We start from the raw sequence: 9,677 nt of genomic DNA, 5'->3' as shown, positions 1-9,677 counted from the left end.
AATATTAATTCAAAATAAAAAATTAAACATAAAAGTATTTTTATATTGATCAATAAAATAAAAATATTAAGAAAAATATATATACACATATATTAGCTATTATTTAATTCCAACCAAAAATAGGAAAAATAATTTATAAGGAAAGTTTTTTATATATAATTGTAGAATTTAAAAAAAAATTACAATTATTTTTAGAAAAATTTGAATATGCCAAATTTGCAGCAAAATCCGCAGGAAACTTTCCTGCGAAATTACCTGCGGATTTCTGTATTATGGTTTAATTTTATAGTGATAGAATTCCGCAGCAAAATCCGCAGGAAGATTTCCTGCGAAATTACCTGCGGACTGTTTAATAAAGTTAGCTATTTTGTTCAAAATACTTTTTCCGCAGTAAAATCCGCAGGTATTCCTGCGGAATTTTCTGCCAACTCCACATCCGCAGGAAAATTTTATATATTTATTAGTGTCGCAGGAAAATCCGCAGGTAAACCTGCAGAAAATTTTCCGCAGGAAATTCCGCAGGTAAATTTAGTATTTCTAGTAGTGTACTAAGATGATTGACATCTTAGAGAGTCCTCGAGTTTAGCTTTTTTTTTGAAAATTTGATAAAAGAATTGGTACTAAATGAAAACTTGGAAACAAAAAAACTTCATCAAGGATTTTGATAGTACGAGAGAGCCAGACTCAATAAACTTTATTCACTATGCTGCAATATTTTCTGATCTGGCCCTGGTTTCCTGTTAAAGGACTGAGATTTCCCATCTTAACCATCGCGTTAGCAAAATCTAATCTGAAGAGTAATGGATTACTGGCGTAAGACGATACTTTGTAATCAAGGGGACCAAAACCACCCTTATAGAGTTGTTGATCAGAGAATGCAGAAGACCCTTTTGGTTCAATAGATTTTGGTAATAAGCATTGTCAAAAAAGTTTGGAGTTGTGGCATCTAAAGGAGATAAGTTGTTGTCACCACCACTTTTGGGACATGTTTTTTGCAATGAACTTCTGTATTGAGATTGAACATTGTTTTCGTTGTAAATCCTTGGTCGAATGAGTGCGCATTTTGCTTGGCCTATTGTGTGAGAACCTGATAAAGCAACCATTTCCTCAGCTGAGAAACCCTTTTTCTTGAAAGCATCAATAAGACCCTTAATATCAAGAAATGGAGAAGGTAAATCTGAATTTGCAGCATTCAAATTCGCAGTTGTTGAATCTTTTCTTCCCACACGAACCGGCCAAATAGGTCCACCAAGCTAAATACATATATATTTTTCATCCATCAATATACAGTTAATAACAACAAATATATGCATAAACTTTCCAAAAAATACTTACAGCCACAACCGAATCTCTTGCTGCAACAGCTAAGATATCTGCACATGAAACAACATTAGGGCACCGTGTTTCCAATATAGCTTTTACTTTGTCTATGATTTCGTAACCCCTCAGAGAATTCGCATTGGGACGGGCATTTTGTTCTCCCTTGAAATTTGGTGTGTCCTTTAACAATACCGATGCATCACATCCCTTCCAAAATCAAGCAGCAATATAAGAATTGTTTTCACAAAAACAGGTGTAAAAAAATAAAATTTAAAAATAAGAAGAATTACTTGAACAAAACAGTCATGAAAATGAAGACGGAGCAAGGATGCGCCCAACCGACGATCATTCAACACAGCCCGGGTTATTTCTTCCTTAATGATTAGAAGAGCACCAGGACACTTGTTAACATAAAAAGTTGTGCTCATCTGACTAGAAAGATCAGGTATGAAAGAAGACACGTGAGTAATTGCTGAAGGAATTACACTTGATGCTGAGATTATGCTGATAAGACATATCAATAAACAGATTCTAAGCTTAATTTCAGCCATGTTAATATTATTAAGTAGAACTCTTGAAGTATGAATAAGAGATATTTTTTATCTGTACTTGGTTTATGAAATGTGTTACATATATATACATGAAGAAATTATGTATTTTGCATTATTTTTTAGGGTGTTGACTGTTGAGGACATGTTCCTGTTTGGTTACGACAGTGTACATTGTGGACATCCATTCCTATATGATGTTTTGATATTAAATTCTGATTATATGCAATGTTATTAGCTGGATTGTACTAATCTAGTTGACTTCTAAATATTATGCAGATTTTAAGGTACATATATATTCCACTCTCCTAAATATTATATATATAAATTCGATTCTATTGTGTTAAATTTTTTCAATATATATGGTAGAAATGTGATAGTAAATAACATAATATATCTTCAAACATATAGTCTTTTTAGGGCTTTATAAAATATTTATAACGGTTAAATTACGATTAAATAAGGTCTCATTTTGATTTTTCATGATTAAACTATGATAATATATACAACCTCTAAAAAAAACTTGAGACAACTCTGTTAAGTTCTTTTTACCCGAAAGAAAATGTGATATATTGCTAAATTGTATTGTAGGATATATTATGTTAATCATTTGTTTATAATCTCTTTGTAAAATATAAGAATCCTGTTTGTTACCTTCTTAATTTTATTTTATTTTAGTAACAGTTACCTTGTTAATTTAAATATAAATAAGGCACCTCCACTTAATCCTACATTCTTTAATGAATTGTGATCAACACGTTATAATTTAATATTTCTTTTTTTATTTTATTCTAATAATTCATTTCCATTAAACAATTTTAAACTTAAATAATTACAAAATAATATACATTTAAACTTATATTTGCTAGAAGATAATTGCATGGATGCTCGTAGTAGGTTGTTGAGAATTTGTTCGACCAAACTATGTTAGTTGGTGTTGATTTTCCTTATGAACTTTGGTTATAAAGTTCAAGAGTTGAATCTATGTAAGTGGTTATTAAGCCAAACACTTACTTATAAAATAGTAGTGTTTGGTAGAATATTGAATTATTAGATTAAATCATAAAATACATAGAATTATAATTAATAAGGGTATTATGGTGAATGTGGTAATAATTGAGGGCGTAGTGGGGATAAGATAACCAATTAAAAAGAATTAGATTTTTGGAAGAAAAAAAAAAGAGGCAAGAGGAAAAGGGTTTAGGAAGAAGGGGAGAGTTCACAATTGTTGAAGAGAAATTGTTGAAAAAATCAGGTAGGGGGGATACTTTGAATATTGGTGTGATTGATGAAGGGTAGAGAGGGATCCTCACCCTCCTATAGGATTTTTACCAATGTTGAACATTATTGAGTTTTTGGTATGTTTATGAGGAACCATGTTATTATATGAAATTCGTGCAGTGTAATGTGTTTTTTAATACATGTTGTATTGAATGAATTTGGAATGATAATGGTTGTCATTGTTGTGTGCTTGAAGCTTTGAAACCTAACCTTAAATTTATGAAAAAAGGATGACTATTTGATGTTGGATCTACATAATTTGTGTTGGTTGCAGTATGATTTTTATATAATTATTGTGTGTCGAATTTTGACCGTTTGACTTTTTACATAATCGAAATCGAAAGTCTGGAATACCTCAAATGGTAAATAAAATGTAGAATTATGCATTCTGCAGCTGTTCAGGGTGTCGCCAAAGAGTTGAGGGGCATCAGCTACGACGACTGTCCAATCGTCACCGATTAGACTAATTTTGTGAAAATTTTATTTTCATCATAACTTGAGTTCTGTGACTTCGTATGAGGCACAACTGGAATGATGAAAAGCTAACATGTAGCATTATTAAATGGAGGTTCCCTAAGAGACTAAATGTCCATTTATGAGCATGAATAAATTGTTTTCCTTATGGTGTAATATTATGTGATGGTTAACGATGATGAAATAACCTTAATTGTTGTGATCGGTTGAATCGGTGAATTTTGATGTTAATTTTTTTTGTAAGTCAGATATATTCAAAGAGAACAATAGGTTCTCAACCAGGATACAAAACGAAATCGAGACTACCGCTCGACAAAAAGAAAATTACTAACCAAATACAACTCACGATAAATATAGAAAAGGAAGTTTGCTAAATTCATAGAAATTACAAATTGGGTAAGTAATTTTCCTGATGAACATCCATCTCCAAACCAAAGTTTTAATTCTCCAAACCAAATCTAAAACATTCCAACTATCGTTTATGAAGATGATGTCATTCCTAAAAATTCACATACTCCAACACGTAGCCATCCAAAAAATGTCCTCCTTCCCCTTCTTCACTTTAGCTTTGCGGCAAAAAATTCTCCATGATAGGAAACTCTCTTTAAAACAAGAGAAAGATGATGCTTCATCCCAATACACTCAACTATCTCCATCCACACTATGCCTGAAAATTTTCACTCTAACAAAGAATGCATCAAGGATTCTTCGCATATCCCGCAAAAAACACACTTACGATCCGCTATAGCAATAGTCACTCCCCCTTGAAGAAGAAGATCCTTGGTAGTGAGCCTATTAAGGCAAAATCTCCAAGCGAAAGCTTTCACCTTGAGCGGAATATCCCCCTTCCAAATTAACTCGATTGCTAAGTCGAAAATGTTCGTCGGACCATTCGAATATCGAGACACACTCATTATACCAAAGATGGTTTGATTGTTGTATAATATGTATCATGAATGGGATTATAATTGATGTGTTGAATTATCATAATTACAATTGGATGTATGTTGGTGAAATTAATTGATTAAATATTATATGTGATTATAATAATAAATCAATCGTGGTTGTTGTGTGTTTGGTGAATAATTATGTGACATGCACATAATCGTGATTGTTGTATTGTGGTGGTAGTTCAGAAGGAGGAACTATGTTAATTCTATTTTTGCATGTCGTTCATGGTTAGAAAGGGAATCGGAAACGTGTTGTTGTTGTAGCATTAATATATGACACACATCATTTTGTATTGGGTAGTGAAAAAGGTGAGTCACAAGTTCAGAAGGGTGGACGAGTGACTAGTCCAGAGCTCAAAAGGGGGGATCGAGGTTCAGAAGAGGGATCTGGTTCGTATGAAGAACCATTGTTGAATCGGTACCACATGCTTAATATCGAGTCGTGAGTCACATTCAATACATATAAGCTTGGTGATGTTGGTGTGAATTATTCATGGTACATAGTGAGAATAATTGATTGTGAATTATTGCGTAAATGAATGGTATTGTTGTTGTGTGCTTTATACCTACTCTCGCATTCTTTATACCGTTAATATATCAAAGTTTCCTAAAAAACTAAAAGGTAAATAATGATGAAATGATAAAATGAATGAATAGATGAAATTTTGCAAATACAGAAAATTTAATGAAGTGAATAGAAAGAGAGGGGAAAACCCAAGGTATAACATACCAGGTAAGAGATCAGGGATCGAAAAGTCAAACTTTTTGACTTTTGATTATGTCGATGAAATGATGATGCACGGTAAGACATTCCTGAGTTTTTGTCGATAGATGAATGAATATATGAAATGGGAAAGGGGCAAAATATGGGTACGACAACTGCCTCTATTTAATTATCTTGAGTCAGATAACTTGACGGACCTAGATCTTCATAGAATCAATGGCGGAAGGTAATTAAATACATAAGACCCAAATTGTGTCCCTCATATGCAAATGAAATGAGATGCAATACAGGGCATATACTCTTTTTACTTTTTTTATTGGTATATGATATGAGAGACAAACTCTATGGGGATTATGGAAAAGACTCTGAAAGAAAATTATCTGAGGATTGAATGAGGATTGAATGAAGTAAAACTTGTCGGGGAAACACAAGATACTTCTAGAGATCTGTCAAGGTGACAAGGAATATCCAGGAATACTTGGAATATGAAGGGACAAACCTTAGCAAGATAGTATTGATATCAAAGAATGGCATTTGATAGAAACTACAACCAAACAAAGTTTGAAGGCACGTTGTTGAAGCTGTATAGCGGCAAGCAACGGAAGATTTGGAAATATTTAACTGGGAATTATCGTGTCCACAAAGAATGGGTAGAATGTCATTCAACGGTTTCTATGGTTTTGAACTTAGGTTTGAATGAACAAAAGTATAAAAACGGAAAAGTAAATATCAACACAAAAAGAATTCATTCTTCGAAACGATAAGATTTATCAAGCATTGCATACAATCTACTTCTCATAAACTTAAATTTACCGACCAGTTATACTCAACCTATGATACTCGTCAATGTCATCACATATCTCTCGCATCAGTGTTCATTTCTGAAGAACCTACAAGATCAACTCACAACCAAGGTTATGTTTAACGCAAAGTCACGAGAACATCCATATTCTCGCGTCGGCGATCTCTCGCGTGCCGCTCAAACACGAAAGCATTAAGGACAGATACACAAGTGAATGTCAGCTCTAAATTTATCTCTAGAGTTCAGAAACTAACAGATAATCATCCTAGATAAGGATTCAAGAAGTTTATCTCTAAAGCAACCTAAATCCCTAGCACAGAGCAAAAATTTAAGACAACAATCAACATAGATTTATAAAGCAAATTTTATATAACGCCATGGGCGACAAATATACACAAGTTCAAAGTAAATACATACACAAAACCCAACTATAAGAGAAAACACAAAGAGGAAGAGAAATGAACCAAAGATCTCCTGGTTTGTCAGCTCTGGTCGACGATCAATCCACCTCCAATCATCCAAATGCAAGCTCCATAGTTGTTTTCTAACCTAATCTAACCTAAAATTAGAGTGATGAAATTTGGGAGCGAAAAATCCCCAAAACCCCATAACCTATCTATGTTACAAATGAAAGAATATAAAGAAAATTTTGCACAGGCTCTCTTAGCGAGCCAGGCTGGCTGAGCGAGCTACACTTATTCCTAAAATATCTAGTACAGTAATTGTAAACTTGCTTAGCGAGATGACTTTGCTAAGCGAGTTCTGGAAAACTCAGCATCACTTGTTTGTGCCTATCCAAGCGCGCTTGAGCTAGGCTTACCGAGCTGCTGCAGAATTTCCATTTTATTGCTCCAAAATTGCGTATTTGATGTCGTGCCTTCGACACTATATTCCTCGAGGCTTTGATATGCATCAATACCTATAAAATAAAGGAAAAACTATCAAACGGTACATAAAATGAATCAAAACTCAAGTGAATGAATATATACCCAAAAGTTGGGATTTTATTACAAAAACCAAAAGAATATAATCGATAAGTGCTACAAATATATACTACAGATAATTACATTCTGGCACTTATCACACGTCAAAGGCTTCCTAGAATTGCGTTGGATGAGACAGAATTACAATTTTGGAAAATATATATCAAAGGGGTCTAAGAATGGCATTGGATGACAACAAGAAACATTTTGATAAATACCTCAACAACATCCAAGAATAGCATTGGATGGCAGGGTAATCAACTCTGAAAAGATATTGGAGCCATCTAAGAATGGAATTGGATGGCAAGGATAAACATTATGAGAAATACATTAGTAACATCCAAGAAAAACATTGAATGGAAAACGTAATCAACTCTGAAAAGATACTAGAGATATCCAAGAATGGCATTGGATGGCAAGGATAAACATCACAGATATCTAAGAATGTCATTGGATGGAAATAGAAACACGACATCCAAGAATGACATTGGATGAAAGAAATAATACCAAAGACTAGAGCTGTAAAAATGGGCTAGCCTATAAGGGTCGGCCCGCCCGGCCTGAAAAATCATAGGGCTTGGGCCTTCAAATTAAAGCCCATGTTTTTAAGGGCTTTTTTAGCCCAGCCCTAAAAAGCCTTCTACTCATTAAGGCTAGCCCATATGGACCGTGGGTAGCCCATATGGACGGCATTGCTAGAAATTTTAAAAAATAATATTAATTCTTATATTATGTTACTCCAAAATAACACATTGATTTTTCTCACTTCACTAAATTTTGTCTCTATTCTATTCAATCTTTCTCTTTTAAATATTATACATTAATATAATCAACACTCTTTCCTTGTATTATATTAATTACTCTCATGTTAAATATTTTGAGTATTATTCTATACAATTTGGAGATGTATTGTATATAAAAACACATTATAATATTTATAAGAGATAATATAGTACTTAAAAATGTAATATATTTAGAATAATATAACTTTTATTTTATTTATAGTTAATATTATGAATTTTTTATTTTAATTCTTTTATTAAAAAAAATCCCACTTAGGGCCGGGTAGCGCGAAGCCCATCTAGGGCCGGGCTCGGGTAGTAATTTCGAGGTCCATATTACAATTGGTTTTTTTTTGGCCCAGCCCTAAATAGCTCAGGCCCATGAGGGTCAGCCCTAAATGGACCGGGTAGCCCATTTTGACAGCTCTACCAAAGACATCCAAGAATGGCTTTGGATGAAACTCCCTTGAAAATACATCAAAAACACCCAAGAATGACATTGGATACAAATAGAAATAGGACATCCAGGAATGGCATTGGATGCAAATAGAAACACGACATTCCAGAATGGCATTGGATGCAAATAGAAACACAACATCCCATAATGGCATTGTATGCAAATAGAAACACAACATCCAAGAATGGCATTGGTTGCAAATAGAAACACGACATCCAAGAATGGCACTGGATGAAAGTGAGAAATACTCTTTAAAGAAACATCAGAGACATCCAAGAATGGCATTGGATGGAAAGGATAACAAGACATCCAAGAATGGCATTGGATGAAAGTGAAAAATACTCTAGAAAGAACACAAGAGACATCCAAGAATGGCATTGGATGCAAGAGAGAAACAGATAGATATCCAAGAACGGCATTGGATGAAAATGAAAACATACAGGAACATCTAAGAATGGCATTGGATGACAAAGAGAAACAGGCATCCAACAATGGTATTGGATGGTATAGAAGAAACATGACATCCAAGAATGGCACTGGATGAAAAAAGAGATAGGACATCCAGGAATGGCGGTGGATGAACAGGAGAAACAGACAAATATCTGCTTTGGTAGGTGCTAAATAAGTTGGAATTTGACCATAATGTAAGATGTTGATAACAACAAGACATTAGGAAATGCAAATGAGTGCAAAGCACACTCTGAGATATGTATGATATTGAATTATGCTTTTATGCATGATATATGAATGATCAATGCATGCAATGCAAACGCTTATGACAACTGGGTTAGAATCTTTTGTGAGGTAATATTGGAACTATGATTCCTCAACACAGGGACCACTTCCAACTCTCATTTCCAAAAGATGCTTGGGACATGCTTCGGTCACACTTGTCAATTGTATCAGGCTGACGATACTTTTAGGAAGGACTAATGAGTTTGCTTGAGGACTTCTGGAAGTAGACTACCCAGATTAACTGACTGCTTCAGGTTAACCGATTCTCGTAATGACCGCTTTATTGTGTGCTTGAAGAGGATGCCCCAACATGAGCTTTAAAGAGATCTTTTCTTGGTTAACCAATTCATGGGATGGCTTACCATGAACGACATATTTTTAACTGATATTCTCTAATCAACAGTATTTTGGATGTGATTTGCCCCTGATAAGATCACTGACCAAATTTCTTGACTTTTAGAACTCCCTTGATGAGGAGTGCTAGTTTTCAAATAACATTGTTCATTCAAAATGGTAATTTTAATGCAATGCCCATGCAATTTTTGAAATCGAAATAATTATTGGAATATTGGTTTAGACATTCAAAATGCAATATTGGTTTAGACATTCAAAGTGAAAGAT

At 33.9% G+C, this 9,677-nt stretch overlaps 1 pseudogene; it reads right to left on the bottom strand.

Annotated features, from left to right (window-relative positions):
* Positions 1-353: 353 nt before the first annotated feature.
* Positions 354-1,906, bottom strand: LOC131624715 (cationic peroxidase 1-like; annotated as a pseudogene).
* Positions 1,907-9,677: the final 7,771 nt, after the last annotated feature.

The sequence above is a fragment of the Vicia villosa genome, unplaced genomic scaffold, assembly GCF_029867415.1.
Source record: "Vicia villosa cultivar HV-30 ecotype Madison, WI unplaced genomic scaffold, Vvil1.0 ctg.000150F_1_1_1, whole genome shotgun sequence".
Classification (NCBI taxonomy): Eukaryota; Viridiplantae; Streptophyta; class Magnoliopsida; order Fabales; family Fabaceae; genus Vicia; species Vicia villosa.
This window is presented reverse-complemented; position numbering and strand designations above follow the sequence as displayed.